Source organism: Dipodomys merriami, unplaced genomic scaffold (assembly GCF_024711535.1).
Source record: "Dipodomys merriami isolate MVZ:Mamm:240054 unplaced genomic scaffold, mDipMer1.0.p SCAF_543, whole genome shotgun sequence".
Taxonomy (NCBI): domain Eukaryota; kingdom Metazoa; phylum Chordata; class Mammalia; order Rodentia; family Heteromyidae; genus Dipodomys; species Dipodomys merriami.
Genome location: NW_027206117.1, coordinates 331,242 through 354,743, shown reverse-complemented (window position 1 = coordinate 354,743; position 23,502 = coordinate 331,242). Strand labels below are relative to the sequence as shown.

The 23,502-nt window shown below is 40.7% G+C and overlaps 1 pseudogene; it reads right to left on the bottom strand.

Moving 5' to 3' along the window:
• LOC138811640 (myelin protein zero-like protein 3 pseudogene) overlaps positions 1-13,783 on the bottom strand; it is a 38,284-nt pseudogene extending 24,501 nt beyond the window's left edge.
• Between the last annotated feature and the right edge of the window lie 9,719 nt (positions 13,784-23,502).

Here is a 23,502-nt window from a genome sequence, read left to right as displayed (position 1 = left end):
GCCTGGGCGCTGTCCCTCAGCTCTTCAGCTCAAGGCTAGCACTCTACCACTTGAGCCACAGCACCACTTCCAGCTTTTTTTTTCTGCTTATGTAGTGCTGAGGATCAAACCCAGGGCCTCATGCATGCAAGGCATGTGCTCTACCACTGAGCCACCTTCCCAGCCCAATGTGTGGATTTCCTTTAAATAGGATTGTTTAAAAACCCCATTTATAAAAATAGTAATTGAAGTGGACCCTGAGATGAGGCCGAAGCTGGTATGATTTCATTTTGATCTAGGCCTTTGTTTTAGGGATTTTAGACTTGGTTGGCCTACTTCCTGGAATGTAGAAAATCCATCTGGTCCCCCTCCCCTTAACAAACTAACCCACCCTTGACCAGTTAAAGACTAACCCATAAAACAGGTTGTAATCTGGCTCCAACTGGTGACATCACTTGCTTACCATAAACCCTGCCTTTTGCACATGCTTACGTTAAACTCTGCCTATTGGCCACCTGTGTGTGGTCTGGTATGACTGTACAATCCTTTGTTTGTGTTATGATCCCAATGGTCAACTGAGGGTGACCAGGCTTAACCTCATAGGTTTTTGCCTTTAAAAACCAAAGAATGGGGTCACTAGGGGTCCCAGTATCAGCTCCCGATCCTGTGCTGTGGCTCTTACTGGTCACAGTAGGAACTTCCTCAATAGAGTTGCATCTTTGTTAACAAGTTTGTTGTGGTGGGCTCTGTCACTGTGGATGACTAGGTGGGTTTGCCTGCCTGAGTAGGGGTCTTCCTACTACATTTAATGGGGGATCATCCAGGATAGAGTTCTTAGCTGCTCCAAACTGAGGGGGATGGAAGTCCCAGGCATGGAAGACAGTGTGTGGGCACTCAGCTGTTGGAGAGAAGCTCTGAGAAAATCCTCAACGTAAGCGCAGTTGACCTAGATAACGAAGTCGCCAGAATGAGGTCAAAAGTTGAATGAGTCTGAAAGCAAGAGAGTCCCCTCCAGCCAAGGAGGTCCAGGGACTCCTGGACCCCTCAATTCCACCAGTCTTAGCAGTCCTAATTGGATGGGGGCTTGCTTGTGGAGAAAATAGGTTGAGAGAAAAAGTAACTTTTGGTTTTGGGATCCCTCCTCATTCTGTGTATAATCGTTTCTGTCTGTGTCTCATTGTGCTTTTGCTTTTGCTTGCCATGTTTTAATTGGATTTACTTTATGGGAAAAATATGGGACAAAGTAATTCCACTCCTGGGACATCCCTAGACCTTGTCCTACTTCATTTTAAATATTTCAAAAAACAAACAAACAAACAAAAATCCCTGCTAGTTCTACTTTTGTAACTTGCTTCTTTGTCAATTATGAAACTGACTCTGACCACCTGCAAGTGGCCCCAGTTAGATCTCAGCCTCAGGCCTCGGCTGAGGGTATGAGCATGGGGACAACCTGCCAGTCTGGGGGGACTTCTTTCTCTTGACCCAAGATGACAGGGAATTCTCCTCTGTCTTAGAAGGCCCCTGGGTCAATGTTTGCAGGAATCTAAAAGAAAAATCCTCCGGAGGTGAGCAAATGGGGTTCGAGTCCCTTGGTGAGTGAATGGTGGTGAGATATTGCCGCATTCACTGAGATCTGATTTTGTCTTTGTGGCCACTTATCTGTCTTGTTTACTTTGGTGTGTTTTCTGTTCTATGTTTTCTGAGGTAGGGAAGTTCTGGGTGCGAGTTGCAGGCTCACTCAACAGACTCTGGATTCAGCTTCCTAAGTGGGAGCAGCACAGAGTTCTGGTAAGGATGAGATGGGGCCAATTAGTCCCCAACTCAGACTTTGGTTCTTCTCTTGTCCTGTTTTAAAATTGGTTCTAGTTTTAAATGAGGATTCTTAGTTTTTGTGTTTGTGTTTTTGTTATTTATTTGAACATCTCTGGGAGAATAAAAGTTCCAGCCTCCAGCTAGGCTTAATCAGACCTGCTTTATCCCCCTCTGTGAGGCATGGAAGTTTGATGGACTAGCTTGGTCTCCTTCAAGCCTCAGACTGAATTTTCTCCCTATGGAGGTTGCCTGAGGGGAGGGTGTAAACTGCTGTGAGCCTGGTTGAGAGACATTCAGCTGGTCCTGTTTAGTTTCAGGTGACCCCCCCCTCCCAGCCTTCCTCCAACTAAAGGTATTCAAAAGATTATTTGGTGAAATGCCTTAGGAAACATTCAAGCCCTGGGAAAATGAAGCTCAACAAAGGTGTTAAAAAAAAGGAAAATCTTGTCTTAAATTTTTGTTATCTGAAGATTTTAGAAATTGTACGTACATGATGTTAATTTTTGCGCACTTTAAGATCAGTGTGAGAGTGTTTTTTATGTGTGTGAACATGTTCAAGATAAGAATTGTCAGCATATCATAACAATTGGTTACGTTTAAGTTTAAAATTCAAAAGGTTCTGAGGTTTGGATATTACCAAATATTTTGAATAATCTTTAAAAAAAAAGCATAAAATGTTTTTTAAGGATTATTTAACTTGAAAATTAAAAATCTGGTATTTTGAAATCTAATATTTTAAAATGCACAAAGCTGTTTACACTGTAATCAAGTTATCTGCTTAAACAAAAATGTATTGGCTGGTTGAGATTTAGTTCCCTTGGTTAAAATTTGGGGATAAATATTGGAAATACAAATATAAAGTTAGTTTAACACTGTCAAAGATGTTACCTGTACTGTCTGTTTAAAACTGTGTATTTCATTCAAGAACCAAGAGAAAAGAAAGGGGAAAAACTTAGAAGCCAACAAAAGACCTATCTTTAGGGGTGAGGCAGAAATGCAGTTCAGCTGGTCATACATGGTGGGACAGGTTTGGGGGGGAGTCCACAAATGGTGAGATGGGCCCTGGGAGGAGTCCACGCATGGTGAAAGAGGGCAAGCTGGCGCAAACAGTTCATCTAACCCTAAAGATTCAGATTGGGTGTGTACCCATTCCATAGGAGGAGCCAAGTGGCCCATCTTTGTTCTATCCCTTTTCCTGTAGCTAGACACTGGAAACATGATGGTAAAAATTAGTGTTGTGATGATCTGATTAGTATTCCTAAAACTGCTCCTTGGATGTGTTAAAATTAAATTAAAGAGGTGTTATAAAGAGGATTAAAATTTTATTTGTATAATGTGAATTGCTTTCAATAATCTTCTACAATTAGGATATGTTTTTACAAGTCATAAAGGTGTTAAGTCTAGCTTCTTGGTACAGTGATGGTGATTGTAATTCTTGCATTAGGGAAAATTTATCATTGGTGTTTAAAAGTTTTATTGTATATCTGTTTTAAATCAAGCAGCCAAGAGACAATGAATGACACTTGGCCTCAAGATTTCAAGGGATCTTTGTGAAATGCAAATGAAAACTAAAGTATAAAGTATTAAAAGGGATTGAGAAGAGGCTTAAAAAAGTAGGAATTGATTTTTGGATATAAAGTTTAAAAGTAAAATCGTTCTGAACATTTGCCCCAAAGTGCACAAAGGAAAAATTAGGATTACCAAAATAATTTTGCTATTCCTGTTTGCTCTTATGTTTGTTTGTTTTTTTAACAGTTTCCAGCAAGCCCAGAGAAAAGCACAGAGGATTTTACAAGTTTGTCAGTTGTAACTCTGGCTCTTAATAAGTTCCAGGTAAGAGCATGCTTAAAAGTACTTCTATGTTGAAAACCATGTTGCTTTTAATTGGAGTAAAGTGGTCTTTTAGTTTAAATAGGGATACAGGTGGACCCATTGCAACAATGAGATGTACAAATCGTTATGTCGACAAATGAACTTTACTACTTTGGTGTGGGGGGTGGGGGGGATGGAGAGGAGATGGGAAGGGGAAACAAAGGAGGCAACAATGCTTGATAAGAAATGTACTCATTTTCTTGCTCGTGTAATTGTAACTGATCTGTACGGTATTTTCACAATTTTATATATATATATATATATATATATATATATATATATATATATATATATGATTCATTGATCTGCACACAGGTTCAAAGCCATCCCAGGCAAAAAAAAATCCCTGCGAGACTGTCACCTCTAATCAGCCATCAGAGTGCTGAAATTGCAAGCAGAGTGGCTTTGGGACTCAAAGTGGCAGACTGCTAGCCTTGAGCTGGAGAGCTGAAGGACAGCAATCAGGACCCAAGTTCAAGTCCAGCAACCAGCTAAGGGAAATGCCAATGTGGGATTTATCTCAGTGTGGAGAAGACACTCCTGGGACAAAATCAATGGAAGGGCATCCAGAGGCAGTAATCCACTGCTTGGGTGGCAGAAATAATGTCATATCCTAGAGTCATTTGTGCATGGCCCTTCACAAATTGGTCAGAGCCAGGAGGTTATGAGAAGATAGTTTGTAAGCATTCCTAATGTCCATGACTAACTACCTTGTAAGGGACATTAACTTGCCAATCCTCTGTGATAGTAGTAAAGAGCTAAAGTTATAAATTGTGAGGGATAGTTTAATTCCCAAGTCCTGTATGTGCTAAAAGCCCTAATTGGCATTAACTGAGCTGACACCAGCCTCATGAAATTCATCTGTCCCAAAAAAATGGGGGGATTATAAAACTGAGTGTGTTTCTATTGACATCTTTCTAAAGGCCTGCACAGATAACTTAGGCATTGTAAGGTCATGAGAGATCACATTCGTAAGTCATCCAGAAAGATGCTTTTGCAAACCAGAGTGCTAAACAAGCTACACTGCTGTAGCTGGAGAAATGGTCTGTAGAGTTGTCAAAAGTTAAAATATTGTTCTTAATGAAATCTTACCCTAGTAGCCTCTTTGTAAAATAAGCTAAGCTTATAAGTTCCTGGCAAGGTAGGATCAACGCCCCTCATGTCAGCTTGAAGAACTTACAGAAGATGGACCTTCGCCCATAAACCCCCTTTTAAGAACAAGAGTCCAGAGTCCATTTTGGAAAAATGAGGCAAAATATATAAAATAATAATTATTATTACTTTTTAGAAAAAGGTATAAAGAATAGTGTTAACAGGTGTGCAAAGGTGGAGACTGCATCTGTCAGAGATGATTACATCTAAGTCTTCTGTGTCTGTTTACCAAAATATCTGATTAGTAAAACGTTTGTCACTTTGGTAAATTATTCTAGGCTATTGTCTAAACAGTATTAAAAACCAACGGGGCCACAGCCTGCCAAGCCTATATAATGTATCCTTAACCAGTCTGTGTAGGAATTTGCAACCCAACACGAGTGTGACAGTCCTTTGGAGCCACTGCTGCTGCTACAGCCTGACAGTCACCTGGAGAAAATCTACATAGTTACCCTGACCACCTCCACTGTGGAAGAAATAGACCGAACTCCTGTCTGATTTCATCACCTGATACTGCATCACGGTTGAAAGCTGCTAAAACTAAGATCTTGTGGGACATTCTAACCTGGACTATCCTGAGTAGCAGTGAACAGCTAAGTACCTCTACACTCTTGAGTTCAAGCAGTTAATCTGATAGCTTCTAATAGATTACAAAACCCACCATTTCTAAAAAGAAATTGATTATATGTGTATGTAGAGGAGCCCAGTATGACCCCTGCTGTTACGCTCAGATGAAGTGTTGCTCAAGCAAGGCCAGAGGCTTGTCAACATACAGACAACACTTGTCACCATCTAAGCAATAATAGCTGAACCCCATTATAATGTCATCCCTCTTATTGTTCTCCTCCCTGATATTTTCAAAACTTTCCATAAATGTGTACAGACTTGCAGCATCCAGTGCTGTGGAAGGAAGGGTTGTTTCTGTTAAGCATGCTGCTGCCTTCTAAAATTACAGAATCTAAAGGAACAGTGGAGAAGCAGGGATCCCACTGAAAAAGAACTGTAACAAAATTAAAGCTTCTTTCTAACATTGAAATGTTGGACATTGCAGTTTCCTATCGGCAGACTTACTGACTTACACACAGGAGGACGAATGTGCATGTTCTGTGCAAGAGTTCTATCTGTTCTTTGCCACCACCATGTCCTTCTCCACAATGTGGCGGCTCAGATTGGACTTCATACTTGGAATTTCTTTCAAAGTTAGAGTTCAGGCAGCCAGTGACTTCTCTAGTTCCTGCATTTAAACATAAGAAAGATGATTTAAAGGAAACCTTAAGTCAAGCTGCTGCTGTTCTCACACATATAAGCAATTCCTTTGTTTAGATTCAAGGGGAGGAGGACCAGTCAAGGAAAGGCACCTTAGGAATGAGAAACAACCCTGGCCTCTTAAAGACCTACCTTGGTGGTCAGCCTCAAACCAAGTTGCTCTGAAAGGAACATTTATTCCTGCTTCCCTTTTCATTGCCTCAATTATCTCCCTAATGTTTAAATAACTCACTCTGGTATAAAATATAGGTCACCACTTCAATTTAGAGGACAGTGAAGTTAATATTTAGTTGAAATTTATTTAATAATGCTATATATATATATATTTAAAAGTTGATAAATAGGTGACATCTCCTTTTAATAAAACTAAAAAATGTATTGAAGTAGTCATCACATACAATTTCTCTTCAACAGTCATTATTTTTAGGCTAACTTTCTAAATGAAAGAGTATAAGACTTTTTAAAAATATAATTAGTGCAGATATAACAGCCAAAGTTTCATCGGCCTGTGGATACACAATTTGTTGGTTTGTCTATTTTTCTTTGTGGTGGCTATTAGGAAAAGTAGGAAACTATCCATAGTGATACCTGGCATTATTTTTTGCTCTATTTACTTTAATTTTTTGTGCTGATCCTGGGACTTGCACTCATTGTGTGAGCACTGTCCGTAAGCTTTTTCTGATCAAGGCTATGACTTTAAAACTTGGGCCACAGTTCTACATCCAAACTTTTGGTTGTTAGTTGGAAATAAGACTCAGACATTCTGTCATTGGGCCCAACATCAAACTGAGGTTCTTTTGTCTCACCCTCCAAAATATCAAGGATTATAAACACGAGCCACTGTTAGTCATATTATGTGTTTTTTAAAGAATCTGTCAATAATAATAATAGAAAACTATTACTATTACTAAAGGCTCAAACCTGTAATCCCAGCTATTTCAGACCTAAGATAGATAGGATCATGGTTTAAAGCTTGACTGGTCAGACAATTCAGAGTTTGTTATTTTTTTAACCCGTTGGCCCCAGGGTTTAAATTCAGGCCTAGGCACTGTACATCAGTTGCTTTTCATTAAGGCTAGTGCTCTACCCCTAGAGCCACAGTGACACTTGCAGCTTTTCCTGAGTAGTTTATTAGAGGGAAGAGGTAAGGAGACTGCACAGTTTGGCTTTGAACTGCCCTCCAAAACCTAATCCTTGAAAATAGCAAAATAGTGATGCTTACCATCAATTAAGCAACAAAAAAAACCCTGAAGATATGGCTCATTTCTTCAGTGGTGTAGTGTCCACCCTGCTTGGAAAAAGTTACAGAAATTCAAGCCTCAGTGTTGGCACATATGTACACAGAAGCATGAACATACATACATACATATAAAGGTCCTATACACAATTCCATGGGATGAAAAAAGAGGTAAAAATGCTGGGAAGATGGCTCAAAATATTAATTTAAATTAGGAAAAAAATAAATAATTTCAATTGTTAAAAAAAATACTACCACAGCCGGGTGGCAGTGGCTCATACATGTAATCCTAGCTACTCAGGAGGCTGAGATCTGAGGATTTCAGTTCAACTCCAGACTGGGAAGGAAAAGCCCATGAGAGTCTTATCTCCAAGCAACCATGCAGAAAACAGTAGTGGCACAGTAGCTAAAGTGGTAGAGCACTAGCCTTGACATGAAGAGTTGAGGGATAGCACCCAGGCCCAGAGTTCAAGCCTCCTGACCAAGAAAAACAAACAAAAAATCTGCCATAGCTGATTGTGACTTAGGTGGTAGAGTGCTTTCTTCCCATATAGAGATATGAGTTCAATCCCCAGTGTTGTTCATACCAAAACAACCCAAGAAAAGCACACTAAGAACTATGTAACAAAAAATACAGCTTACATTGTAAAGAAAATTAAAACTTAGAAATATAATTGAGTAGAGCTAAAAGGAGAACCATGGCTCAATTGTTAGCAGCAATACACAGCATCAAGTAGGTATTAATTTCCATCAAAACAATCTAGACATTGAATCCAATACTTTGATAAGTCTACACAGCAATTTGTATAGATTGGAGGCACCATCAATTAGGAAAAATAAGCCTTGAGGAATGGCAGACAGGAACTCAAAAAGAAACAAGACATTTAGAGACATGCAAGCACATCTTCTTTGCTTCTAAATACACCCTGAGAAACAACAGGCTGCATTCCTCATTTTAAGGATAAACAGCAGTTGTATGGCAAAATGTATTTTCTCCTGGAAGAAATATACTAAAGAGTGAGTCACCAAATAAATAATCAAGAATTCAAAAGGTTTAACACCAAGAGTGAAAAAGACAAAATAAACAATTACCTGCATGACTTTATGACAGACTTTGCTTTATTAGAGAAACTCCCCTGATGTCAAGCAGCTCTATGCTTCTCTCTGTGACAGCACCCACATACTGAGTGTGCTTCTATCTGTCTGTTGCTGTTTGTTTGCTTGCTTACTCAATAAAGCTATGCCAACTTTTCTTGCCATGGTGACTTCTCTGGAAATTCTTATTCCGTGACCAAAGTCAAGGACCTTAAGTAAAGAGAACCTAGTTCTGGAGGGAAACTTTAAAAACCCTCACCTAGACCCAGTGACTGTTGCTTCAAATACTTAAGAGCTGGGTGGGAGTGTAGCTCAGTGCTAGAGCACTTGCCATCCACGCAGAAGACCTGGGTTTGGTCTCCAACAATAGAGGAAGGGAGGGATTCTGAAAGATCAAAGACCCAAAGAATGAGGAAGAACAAGTGTGGACACATCACACCTGAAATGAAAATTTGTCACACTGAAACACAGTAATCAAGACAGTCTGATATTAAAGCTGAAGAAACACAGTAAGTTAATAGTAGAGAAAAAAGAACCAAACCTACCTGGGAACTTGAGATCAGATACTAGATTATGCAATAAACAGCCACTAGGATAGCTAGCTATCTATATGAATAAATACAAAGTACACCATTACTTAAATCCTTTGCAAACAATTCCTAAAACAAATAGGGACGCAAAGGTAGAAAACAACTCATGGAATTTTAACGAATAACAAGTGAGTGTTTTAAGAATGGAAAATTATTTCCCAAAGGAAATAGAAATAGGAAAATAACAACAAATTTGTGTATATTACAACTTAATATCCATTATTCAGTAAGTGACAGCAAGAGATAAAAAGCCAAGTTCTATTAAGATCGAAGACACACCTCACAACCCCTGCACTAAAATTGGGTTTCTACAGGTCAGGAAGGAAGAACCACTTACGTGGATCAATGGAATAGAATTAAACCTCAGAAATGAACACACAGATCTATAGCCACCTAATCTTCGAGAAGGGAGATAAAAAAATAGAATGGAAGAAAGACTGCATCTTCACTAAATGGCAAAATTGGTTAATCACCTGTAGAAAACTAAAGCTATATCTGGATATATCACCCTGCAACAGAATCACCTCCAAATGAATCAAAGGCCTCGGAGTCCGAGCAGACAAACTAAAAACATTAAAGTAGGGAATAGGAGAAACCCTAGTTCTTCTTGACACAGGTCAAAATTTTCTGAAAGAGACCCTGAAACACAACAAATCAAATAAAGGTCGCACAAATGGGATTGCATGCAGCTGTAGAGACTCTAAATGGCAAAGCACATAGCTAACAAGATCAATAGGAAGCCCACGTATTGGGAGATCTTCACTAGCCATAAAACCGAGAAGGGTCTCATATCTAAAATATACTTGGAGCTCAAAAAATTAAATTGTGCCACAAAAAATAGTCAAAGAAACAACTGCCCAATAAATAAGTGGGCTAAAGCCTTATAGAGAAACTTGTCTAAAGAGGAAGTAACAATGGCCAAAAGAAACATGAAGAAATACTCAACCTTTCTAGACATAAAAGAAATGAAAACAACATTGAGATTCCACCTCACCCCAGTTTGAATGGCTATAATGAAGAACTCTGACGGAGGCATAGAATTGCATTGTTTATATATACCACATTTTCTTGATCCATTCATCTACAGAGGGGCATCTGGGTTGGTTGCATATCTTAGCTATGGTAAATAATGTTGCAATAAACATACTTGTGCTGGTAGCTTTAGTATGGTCTTATTTGTGATCATTCAGGTAAATGCCCAAAAGTAGGATTGCTGGGTCGCCAGGGAGCTCTAGGTGCAGTTTTTTGAGGAACTTCCATACTATTTTCCAAACTGATTGAATAAGTTTAAACTCCCACCAACAATTGCCCCATTTTTTTTAGTAAATATACTTTATTCTCCTCTGTATTTGCTCTATACCTTGTTTTACAAAGTTATGAAGTTCACAGCTTTATGCCAAAATGTAAGAAGACTAGGCTTATTTGTTTATAAACATTTTTGCAGTCAGGTGTCATCTGAATTCTTCATTTGAATCCATACTCAATACTGAAGAAAAAAATCAGAAACCAAGGGTACTGGAGTAGAGTAGTGCTGTGGCTCAAGTGGTAGAGTGCTAGCCTTGAGCTGAAGAGCTCAGGGACAGTGCCCAGGCCCAGAGTTCAGGCCCCATGACTGAAAAAAAAATCAATTTCATCAGTATTTTGAGGCTGGGAAGGTGCCTCAGTGGTAGAGGTGACTTAGTGGTAGAGCGCTTGCCTTGCATGCATGAGGCCCTGGGTTCGATTCCTCAGCACCACATAAGCAAAAAGAAAAAACCGGAAGTGGCACTGTGGCTCAAGTGGTAGAGTGCTAGTCTTGAGCTGAAGAACTGAGGGACAATGCCCAGGCCCAGAGTTCAGGCCCCATGACCGGACCCCCCCCCCAAACAAAAGGGTGGATGGACCCGACTGAGCAAGTATGGAAGTGCTTTGTCCTCCGCCAAGTTCTATGTGAGAGTGGATGTGCGACCATCCACTAAACCAAAAAGCCCTGCTTCCCACACAGTAGCTGACTTCACCTACTGCCCTAAATGTGTGGTCCTGCTGAGCCGCATGGTGACCAGGGTTTCCCAGATTTGCTCTGAATTCAAGATTTTAATGCAGCTGAACTGGAATCAAATTGGGGTCAAAGGGGGAAAGGTTGTTGAAGACAGTTCTCCTATTAAGAAAAATACTGCCTCATTTTTTAGGAAATGGAAAGACTTGGAAAAAATTATGTTAAGTGAAGTAAGCCAGGCCCAAAGAAACATAGGTCTCAAGGATTCCCTTACTTACAATAAGTAGAATATGTCTGAGACAAGCAGAAGCAGTCTGACAAGTTGAAGTTAGTCTAAATGAGTCCCAAGATAAGGACTCAAATGTTTTTTTTTATTATTTCTAACATATTTAAAAGATGATTTCTTTTTTGCTTTGTATTTCCCTCCCCCATGGTATAACCCATGTTTTCCCTGTAGTTGATGTTGGTATAATTTGTGGAGGGGAAGGGTAAAAAAATTGTTTAAATAGGGATACAGGTGGGTCCATTGCAACAATGAGATGTACAAGATGTTATGTTGAAAAACGAACTTTACAACTTTGGGGGGCCAGGGAGGGAGATGGAGGAAAGGGATAGTGAGGGGAAACAAAGGAGGAGGCAACAATGCTTGATATGAAATGTACTCATTACCTTGCTCTTGTCATTGTTACCACTCTGTACGGTATTTTCACAATATAAAAAACTTATTAATACAAAAAAGAACTCTAACAGCATATGCTGCAGGGGATGTGCCCAGAAGGGAGCCCTACTGCATTTTTGGTGGGAGTGTAATCTTGTTCAACCACTTTGGAAAGTAACATAGAGGCTTCTCAAAAGACTCCACATAGAGCTCCCCTATAACCCAGCAATCCCACTTTTGGGCATTTACCCAAACGATAACATACAAAGCCATACTAAGGTTACCATCACAACGATATTTATCACACCATTTTTAACATACGCAAGATATAGAAGCAGCCCAGGTGCTCCTCAGTAGAAGAATGGATCATGAAAATGTGGTATATACATACAATGGAATTGTATGCCTCCATCAGGAAGAATGACATAGCCCAATTTGTTAGGAAAGGGCAAGATTTGGAAAAAAATTATGTTAAGTGAAGTAAGCGAGGCCCACAGAAACATAGTTCCCATGGTTTCCCTTATTTACAATAATTAGTATATGTCTAGGACAAGTAGAAAATGTCAGAAGCTATGTTCTTATGATCTGATAAGATGAAAGTAAGTGAAATGCACCCCAAGATTGGGACAGATTTTTTTTTTGCCCTTAATGTTATTTTTTCTATCGTACCTATAAGGTACCATGTGATTTTTTTTTTGTTGCTTTGTATGTTCCTCCCCCACGGTCTATCCCATTTCACTGTATTCGATGTTGGTATAATTTGGGGAGGGGAAGGGAAAAAATCAAAATGTTTAATAAGGGATACAACTTGACCCATTGTAATAATGAGATGTACAAAACACTGTTAAAAAATAAACTTTACAATTTAGGCAGGGGTTAGGGATGTATAGTTGTGGAAATGGGAGGGAAGGGATGGTAGTGGAAAAACAAAGGAGGAGGCAACAATGCTTGATGAGAAATGTACTCATGTACATTTCTTTCTTGATAAGAAATGTACTCATTACCTTGTTAATGTCATTGTTACTCTTCTGTATGGTTTTTTCATAATATAAAAAACTTATTAATATAAAAAATAACTCTAATAACAGATGCTGGAAGGGATGTGCCCTCATGTAATTGTAAACACTTTCTCATGTAATTGTAAACAATCTCTACAGTATTAAAAAAAAGTAAAGAAAAAGAGTTCATCATGTTCTGTAGCAGGTGGATCACTGGTTTGGAAGGACAGAATCTTTGCAGGCTCTAAGCACATAACCCAGGGCAATGCAGTCTATAGCCTGGAAACGAAGCCTGAAATACTCTGCGTATGGCCTTCCTTCCCTTGAAACCACAATTTAATAGGAAGAGGCAAATGTGTGTACCTCAAGCTTTGGTATGCACAGTTACAATCACATACACAAAAAACCCCACCCGGGGATTATTTCCCAGAAACGAGGAAGAAGGGCCACAAAATTGGTGTATCTGGGATGAGAGTAACTGGGACTACTGGGAGGAACCAGCAAGATGCAGTCCACAAAGTGAAGAACAGTTAACTGGGCTCCACCTCAGGGCAGTCTGCAAGACCTGGCCTTACTTCTCCTAGGTCTAATGTAGCACCTGCCTCGCGACTTTGGCACAACCTGCATACATTCCAGTAAACACATGCATTAATGCACAAAATCCATTACCAGCAATTTGTTCCCTCAATTGTAGAGTGGAAGGGCACCCACTTATGTCAGACAGGGACAGAAGGAGTGTTGGTTGAGGAGGACAGTAGCATCCACAGTTCCAGTACTATAACCTTGGGATACACAGACCATGGTGGAGAAAGCAAGTTGGGGAGGGGAGAAACTACAAGATCTGGCCTCCCTTCTCTTGGTCCTGTTGAGCATCTCCAGTTCAATCTGGCATCATGTCTGTGTGTTCCTATGAATGTATACACAGGGGCACAACCCTTCTCCCAAGATCAGTTTCTAAGTAGGGGTGATGTGGTCCACTTACCTCGAAACCAGGGCATGTGGGATGGCACCATCACTTGGAAAGAAACAGACCAGAAAGATGGAAGCGTACCAGGTGAGGATGAAGAGGTCCATATGCAGAACCTCCTTGTTGCAGTTGAAGCTATAGTGGGTTGTTGATTGTGGCAGCATCCCCAGCTCTTGTCCCATAATCCCCAGGAAAACAGGCCACAGCCAAGAGAGGAGGTGGAACAGATGTTATAGAAGCCTCAGAAGAGGGGGTGGAACCAAATTTTCTCAAAACAGGGCTGGGGCTGTTCTGAAATTTCTCCCACAGGGGTCAGGGGAGAAATTACAAAACAAGGAATGAAGGAGAGGGGCTCATGTACCTTATGTGGTCCTCTGAAGATAGCTCCCACAGCTGGGCCCACATTGAGCAGGAAGGTCATATGGTGAAGCTGAAGATCCCTCAGGCTCCCCTAGTGGCTGTGCCAAGCATAACACCAGTTGAGAGAGGGAGGCAAGGGCTGCACCTCCAACCCCATAAATGCCAGTGGACATGGGGAAAACAAGGAACCCGAAACTCTACAAGTCATAGCTGGGAAGGGATGCTGAGAAAACTCTGAGCCAGGGCCTTCCTTCTCTGCGGCCACCACAACTGGATTCAGACCAGTCTGGCACCACTTCTGTGTGTTGTATGTGAACACATGCATGTTCCTTCACCTGAACATATTTTCCCACAGAGGGGCTGAGCCAGGAGGTGGACAGGGAGGGGGGGTGGGGCACTAGGGTCAAGAGGTGAGTGGGGATAAGGGTGGGCAGGGAGAGGGGTACCAGCTGGGAGGAGTTAGGGCCCACTTTCATTGATTCAGGACTGTTCAGGTATGGCTCCTGCCCATGGCCCCAAAACTGACCAGGAAAGTAGAGGTCCCACATGGTCAGGATAAAGACGAACCAACATTAGCTCCAGTACCAGCAGATGTATGGGAACTGAGCAACCAAATGTGCTACAAGGTCAAAGGTGTAATGGTGGACAGGGAAGACTCTGATTCCCTGCTTTCCTTCTCCAACGACTGTGTTGCCATGGTTCAGTCCAATTGCATCGTCTACTTACGTGCATGCCACACACATCCTTTCACACAGGAAGGGTTGGGATGCGGAATGGTGGGAATGGGTGGCAGGGGATGTAAGGGATGGGGGATGGAGTGGGGAAAGCAAAGGGTAAGGCAGGCACTTGGGTGAGGAAGCATGATTTGGGGTGGACAGGGGAAACAATTGGGGTGGACAGTGTAGGGTTGCTGATGGGCAGGGGGATAATGAGGAAGGGGACCCCAGTGGAGAACCTAGCAATAAAAAGGGGAGAAGAAGAGAGATTCAGCTCACTTAACACTTAAGAGCCCTGTCCTAGGGATGGCTCCTGCTGGGGGGCAGAGGAGAGAATGGAGAAGAGGGCAATGTAAGGGGGCGAGAGGAGGGGGACACTACATTGAATCTTGGTCTTTGGTGATGGCTCCAGCAGTTAACTGCACAGTGTCCTTGAAAGTGGAGGTTTGCTGGCTGGTGATGCCTAAGAGGCACTGGGGGGACCATGTCTCTGCAACAGATGCAGCACCAGTTAGGAGAGGCAACATCTTTCTCAGCTCCAATGCCTCAAGAAGTTCCTTCATAACAACAGGTGAATACTGAGGGCATGACCAAGAGGGGATGGGGGGTGACTTCTAAGTCCCTATCTTCCTTCTATGGAGGAGTTTCATTCCCTCACCCACAAATCTTCCTACACTGAGAAGAGTGGGGGCGGGTTGAGGGTGAGGTTCACACCATCAGTGGTGGAGAGGAGAAGATTAGAGGGAGTTGTGCCCCTTTACCTTGAAACTGGGTCTTGTAGGGTTGCCTTTGGCAGATGGGTCCCAACACCCTTAACCCAACTAAGGTTTTTGGGGCACTGGAGGGCCAGAGAACTGGGCAGGGGTGGCCCATGTGTTGAGGGGACAGGGGTGGGTGTGCTGAGTGGTGGTCGAAGTGGGATTCTGGCAGGGGATATTGGGGCCCAGGAAGAAGGGATGGGCCACTTCAGTTGAAACTGGTCTGAGATGGGAGGCTCCCATAGAGGAGCAGAGAAGAAAATGCAATAGAGAGGGGTTTAGGGAGGGGAGCTCTCTCACCTCAAATCAGGGTCATCATGGGATGGTGCCCACAGCTAGGCCCACACTGAATAGGAAGATGGAGGTCCACACAGTGAAGGCAAATATCCCTCAGGAAGGCACAGAACTGGTTGAGGAGATGGCTGTGAGGTCTGCATCTCCAGCCCCACAACCACCAGTGAACTCAGGTAAACCAGAGAGCTCTGGGGCTGTCCAGGCTTACCCAGGCATGGAGGAGGATCAGAGTCTGACCTGGGCTTTCCTTCTCTGTGGCAGCCATAGCTCATGTTTGGAACATTCTGGCACCTGGCATTATGTAGTAAGTGCTGGACATAGGCACATCCCCTTTCCCATGCCTGTGTTCACACGGAAGTGGAGGGCCAGGCAGTGAGGGCTGTGAGATGGGTGGGTCAGGAGAATTAATGGAGCACTGAGGGGTGTCTGACATCAAGAAGGGGATTGATCCAGAATGGGGGGTAGAGCACATAGCAGGGTGGAAGGCTGGGAAAACATGGGGAGGTAATGGGCAAGGTACGTATCAGAGTGGAGGTGTTAGTAGGGAGGGAAGAAAAGGGGTTGGGTCCACTTAACAGAAACAGTGCTGTCCAGTAGAGTTCTCTCCATGTGCTGTGTGCCTGTGCTCATCTGTGATCTGTCGGAGGTAAGCCCAGCCTACTAGAGTCCCCATGCCCCAAAATATAGACTAAAGGAATGAAACTCCATCTAACTATTCACCTGGCAGGACAAAACTCTCTGGCATCCTGGGAAAAGGTTTGTAGTAAAGACCAATTCATAGAATAGCACATATCTGGGGTAACAGATTAATATTACCTATACCCATGAGACATAGTTAATGTATAAAATGTATTCAAGTGATAAGTCCTTTTCTTTTTTTTTTTCCTTTTCCTTTCTGTTTTTTTCTCTTCCTTTTCTTTACCTCTATGTTGTTCCACAACTGGGGCTTGAACACAGCTTCTAGGGCATACAAAAATTCACTGCCCAAGGGTCTATTATTCTTCACCTCCTAGACCTCCATCTTCCTGGTCACTGTCAGCCCAGGTGCGGGTACCATGGTCAGATGTCATTACCAGCCTTCCTTCTCCCCATTTTCCCTCCCTCATCTCTCAATACACTGTAGTCAATCACAGTCTTTATGGTTTGGGTTCTTCAGTTTTGATTGCCTGAGGTTTGATTGGTCCAGATATAACACACTTGTTAGCTATGGCAGGTGCCAGGGGAGGCCTTTCTTCTTCTTCTTTTCCTAACACATCCCAGGAGAGTTGTCTGTGTTTCAGGAGATTTAGTTGAATTACTTTCCACTTTCTGGACTTGGCCTCCTGATTTTGTATCTTCTTTTGTATTTATGAGGATTGAACCCAGGACATTTCATTAGCTAGTCAAGAACTCTCAATGAACTATAAACCAGCACCAGAACATCTTTTTAAAATTCTCCTTACATCTGAGTGTAAGATGGAAAGAAAATGGTATATTCCACTGTATTGGAATGTTTCAAATTTTTAGGTTTTGAGTAATCTAGTTAGACACAATCATAGTCTAGAAACAGAAATGTTGGTAGAAACTGATATAGAAACAGAAATATTGTTAGAAACTTATTATGACAGGCTTTTCCTCACTATATAGCTGTTGAGGGATACAACATATCCTTGGAAACTTAGTGATGATGCCTTCAACATCTACTCATCAGGAACATAAGTTCATCTTAAGTGAGTTTACTGTGGTCTGAAGCTCCCCTCAGGTTCCTCCTTTTCTATCTTGCATGCTACATTCCATACTAACAATATCCACCATGCTCAGTCTGACTGTTTAGATTTGTTGAAAGGTTGTGAGTTAATGTATGTGTCATCCTAGACATCTTAACATTGAGTGACGTGAGGAACTTCACCACAAAAGAGATCAATTCAGTTGCATTGATGATTTAAGATAAATTTTCATATCTTGACCACAAGCCTCCTTTTGTAGGCCAAACACTTTAACTTGAACCAAAATGATGCTATGGCAAAAATGATCTTATAATAGTGTTTCCAAATCCAAACACGAAGTTCCTTTGCTTAAGGCAGAATGAAGTATGCCAGCCAATATATTCCCAGAATTTTTCTTGTGTTTTGACCATGTAAAAAATTTAATTTTGGTCATGAGGATTGAAATTTGGGCCTAGGCACTGTCCCTCAGTGATTCAGCCCAAGACTGGTGCTCACTTGAGCGACAGCTCCACTTCCAACTTTCAGGTGATAAGAGTCTGACGGACTTTTCAGCATGGGCTGTCTTTGTACCACAATCTCATATCTCAGCCTCATGAGTAGCTTGGATTACAAGTGTGAGCCACCGACGCTTGGCAATCATGTAAAAGTTTTAACCATAATTGAAAATGCTAATGTATTTTTTGCAAAAATGTATTTCTTAAAAATAAATATATTTAGAAAAAAATAAATATATATTTAAATTCTCATGCACTTTTCCCATTAGGCAGTTCAGATGATATTAATCTGAATTGTTGTCAGATTTATTTGTGTATATGTGTGATGATGTTTGAGTTTGAAGTTTGGCCCTGGGTGCTGTCCTCTATCCCAACCACCCTTTTGATTTTGCTTGCTCAAGGTTAGCGCCCTCCCACTTGAGCCACATCTTCCAGCTTTTTGTTTTTCAGATGGAGATAAGAGTCTCTTTTTTCCTGCCTGTGCTGGTTTTCAACCATGATTTTCATATCTCAGCCTCCAAAGTAATCCACTTACATTTAAATCAAGTGATCTACTGAGTGTTTCCCTGTCCTCTTTTGTGAAAATACACCCCTCCTCAGCATCAAAGATAAAAGAACAATTTAAAAGTTGTTATGATATTACAAATCCAAAGAAGATACTTGATATATTTATTATAAATGCTAAGATAAAAAATTTGGGGTTGTTGAAAGACAGAGTCTTTTTAGTGTCATTTTTGAAAAGTGAAAAATTTTTCAGAGCATTCTTATATAAAGGGAATAAAGTAGACCTGTTTTTGTGGAGTATTAATGATAAGAACAGTCGTTTTTTGTGTAATTATTGTAGCTACTTGAAACAGTTTCAAAGCACAGATTCTCAGGTATATTTTCTGTGTAGTAATCTTTGAATTCTAAAATTCTTTGTTTTCTTCAGCATTTTCAGTTTGTCCTAAACAGCTATCTCATTTGAAAATACACCTTGGTACCAGGGGTCTTCTGTAGTTATTTTACATTTTAGGAAAGTAATTTTAATTTTTAAAAAATCAGAGAATCTAATAATGATAATAATTTTCTGATGTCTTTCACATTCCTCCACATTTAATTATATTGGTTTAATAGGCTATTAGTATATTTATTGGTTATTAAGTTTGATTGTGATTTTGGTTTTTGTACTGGTATTGGGGCTTGAAATCATTGTGTTGGCCTGTCACTAATGCCAGCATTGATGGCTCATTCCTGTAATGATGGCTACTCAGGAGACTGAGATCTGTGGATTAAGGTTCAAAGCCAGCCTGGTCAGGAAAGATCATGATGCCTTTGTCCTCAATTCATGACTAAAAAGCCAAAAGTGGAGTATGGCTCAAGTGGTAGAGCACCAGGCTTGAGCAAAGAGCTAAAGTGCCATTATGTGTAGTTCCTGCCAAGGGTTTTGCTCTCTTTGAAGGGTGAGTTCCTTTTCTTTCCAGGTATACCTGAACATTTCACAGCTTTATGTATGTATCCACATGTGAATAAGGCTTTTGTAAAATGTCATTGCAAACTTGATTCTTCTCTTCTCACCATTAGTGAGTTTGTTGGTAGCCTGAATTGTTCTAAGAAAAATGGAATGTTCTAGAAATTTCCATGGGATGTTTATAGACGTAGGTCAGAATTTATAGTTCTTTTGGATATGATATCTCTATGGAAGTCCAAAGATATCTTTAAGTACTTTGTCCAAATGAGACAGGAATTGAAAACACTTTAAATTTTTTAGTTTTAATCAGTCTCGTATTGATTTGGGATATAGGAATTTTAAATGCTGTAATCAACTAATTTCATTTGTAGGAAAAGTGACAGAAAGGAATGTAGCTGACGATATAGCATAAGTTTTCCCTTTGATTAGTTAAGAAGTTTAATTTAAACTAAGATACAAATCCAATTTCTGTAATTGGACTAAATTAGTAGGAAAGTTACTTTGTTTGCAGTAACAATTACAATATGATATATAGAAAAGTGTGTGGCCAACATATTTGTGTAGTTGTGTAGTTAGATATTTTTATGGTGGTGTTATAGAATTTTAATAAATTACTTCAAGCACAAGGAAAAACTTTGAGAGATGTTGGAGCTTTACACAGAGAAGAGAAAATACCAAGTGGTCTTCAACAAATGTTTTCATTTTCCTATTCTTTTTTGTGGTTGTGTGTGTGTGTGTGTGTTTGTGTGTGTGTGTGTGTGTGTGTGTGTGTGTGTGTGTGTGTGTGTGTGTGTGTGTGTGTGTGTGTGTGTGTGCTGGTATTGGAGTTTCAACTTAGGGTCTTCTGCTTTTACTTATCTTTTCCCTTAAGGTTGCTGCCTTACTACTTAAGCCATACCACCATTTCCAGGTTTTTGTTAGTTATTGGCAATATGAATATCACAGATGTTGCTGCTTGATATCCCTTTAAATCTGGATCCTCAGATGTCAGTCAACTATGTAGCTGGGATTACAGGTGTGAGGCAACAGCATTCTGAGAGATGCATTTATTTATTCATGTTATGTGGCAAATTACCACAAATTTATTTGTTCATCCATTGAATACCAAATATTGTAGGTTAGAAGTTTGGGCTGGTAGTTTGGGTGTTGTTTGTCTATAGCAGAGGGCCACCAGGCTAGAGTCTCGTAGAATTTGGGGATCTCTTACAAGCTTAAGGGATGCCTGGTTGGATGTAGGTCCTGTGGTTGTGAGACTGTGGTTTCTGCTTTCTGGTCACCTATCATACACTCACTGTTGTCAGCTCCTAGACACCCCCATACTTTCTTGACAAACATATTCTCCTTACTGCTTGATTCATTCTGTTGGCGTCATTGACTTCTAGAAAGGCCTTAATTTGCACTCACTCCTTGGAAATAACTTATACCCAACTCTTGTGGGACCCAATTACATTTGTAGAATGTCCTTAATTTTGTTTTCTACCAGAGCATATTGTGGGGTGAGATCCTGGCCAGACTGGAAGATACAAGACTTCCCAAGGGTCTGAGTTGTTGTGTATCACCTGATACATATGAAAAGCTATTTATTAGCTGGGCACTGGGGCTATGTGGAGTATGAGATCTGAGGCTGTCGGTTGAAAGCCATCCAGGGCAGGAAAGGCCAAGAGACTATTCTATCCAATAAACTCAGAAAACTGGAAGTAGCACTGTGGGGCTCAAGTGTTAGAGGACTCGCCTTGAGCTGCAGAGCTGAAATACAGTGCCCAAGGTCCAGAGTTCAAGCCCACTGCCGAAAAAAATGTGGAAAAGGGTTTTTATTATTCTGTCCTCAATTTCAGATACTGGTAATGTTAAGTTATTGATTGACTTTAGCCAATGAAGTGTGAAATTTAAGATAGTTCCTTACGTCGAGTGGAAAATAATTTGGCAGTTATAGGGAATGAAAAATAGGAGTTAAACAGGATATATTGAAGAGCAGTGGCAGTGGGTTCAGAGATGGGACAGAGGTAAACACGTTAGACATATTTTAGACAGAACATGTGGCTGTGAATGTGGTTTAGTGTTAGAGTGCTTGCTTAGCATGAATGAAGCCCTGGGTTCAATTAATCAGTACCACATAAACAGAAAAAGCCAGAAGTGGCACTGTGAGTAGGGTGCTAGCCTTGTGCAAAGAAGCAGCTCAGTGACAGTGCCCAGGACCTGAGTTCATTCCACAAGATTGCCAAAAAATAAAAAAAAACATGTTAATAATGCATTTGGGAGGGATCCGGAAGCAAATTCCGCGCTGAATTTTTCCTCTATTTCAAAATGAAGACATCATTCCAGAAAGAGAAATGGGGCATAAAACTGGTCCAGAAAGAACATATCTTATGAAGAAATACAAGATATTTTTTACTGCAACTGTCCTGTAGAGATTATCCATTAGATATAATGGTGACTTGTAACTGCACAAGAGCTCGTTGTAATAGCACGAGTGCTAGCTAAGATTTTGTACGGGTACTGGTCCTGAGCCTTAATGAGGCTCTAGTTGCTATTCCTATATTTTCTCTCAAGAATACTACTATATTACTTAAGCCACAGATCCATTTTTGACTTTTTTTGGTGATTAATTGGAGAAAAGAGTGTCATGGACTTTTCCTGGCTCACCTGGCTTAACAATGTTATCCCCAAATCTCAGCATTCTGAAGAGCTAAGAATACAGTTGAGAACCATTTGCACGAAGAGAAGCATTTCTTTTTCTGTGAAAGGAATTAAGAATACAGATTCTTTAGGAATACTCACCCTCAGTAATAAGTAAATCACCAAGAACAGTTCCCATGAATACACACACACACACACACACACACACACACACACACACACACACACACACACACAAGCACATACACAAAACCACATAAGCATCTCAGGGGTCTGTTTCTCTTTCCCCAAAAGAATAGCATATTCTAAGGGGCAAACTGTGGTGTCACAGGCCTGTAAATCCAGATATTGGGATGTAGAGGTATAGGAAGATTGGGTACTGAGGGTGGCTTGATTGAAGTTAGCACAAGACCCTATATAAAAAGCAAACTAAAAAATAAAAAGGGTTGGGAGCATGCAGGCTCAACTGGTACCATATCTGCCTAGTAAGTGTAAGGCCCTCAGTTTAATCCTCAGTTCCATGAAAACATAGAAAGAATAGCATCTAAGTTCATTTGGTCATTTAACAAAATCCTTGAAGCTGTATATTTCATAAGGAATAAAAGGTCTATTTCAATCACAATAGCAGTGGCTGGAAAGTCTAAATCACATGGTAGCACATGGGACAAGTTCCCCTAGGTGCATCATATCACAGAGCTTCTCCGCATCATGACATGTGCTAGAATGACAGGGAGTAAGGGGCATAGGTTGATTTCAAAAACTTAACAGTGACACTGTTAGTCCCTTGAAAATTGATGAGATCACATTAATCCATTTATGACTGAAACTTCTCTTAAAAGTTCCACCTCCTTATATTGCTACATTGAGAAGTTAAGCTTCAGTGTGAATTTTGATGGTGACAGACCATCACCACGCTTCTGACAGAAGCAAGTGAGACCATTGGAAGCTGAGGACATTCATACAACTAGGCACCTGGGACAATTACTTCGGTCTCATTGATGCTGATATTTGCTGTGTTTGGGGCCATCTCACAGCCAGGATCCAACGAGTACATGTCTGTTCGATGCGCCAGCTTCAGTTATGCTGACTGTGATATAAACTGCTACACAACACAGATAACAAGGATGGAGATGGGCAAAAGAATAGAGGTTTCACATTTTTCATGATAATTAACATTAATAGATTTATGTAAGTAAGTCATTAGAAAGCTCTATGTCATTACAAAATACTTACATAGAGCCATTTAATAACTACTATATGACCTGGAATGATACTTTGTAGAGCAGCCTGTTTACACAAAATACACACAGTCCTATGAACACAAAAGATGGAAAAGAAAATAAGCACTGGCCTAAAAAATTAATTGTCAACCTCAGAGTCAAAGCGGATACCTTGAAAACATTACTGGAAGAAATAAGAGAAACCCTAGGTCTCCTTGGCACAGGCCGAAATGTTCTTAATAGAGACCCAGAAACACAACTTCAAA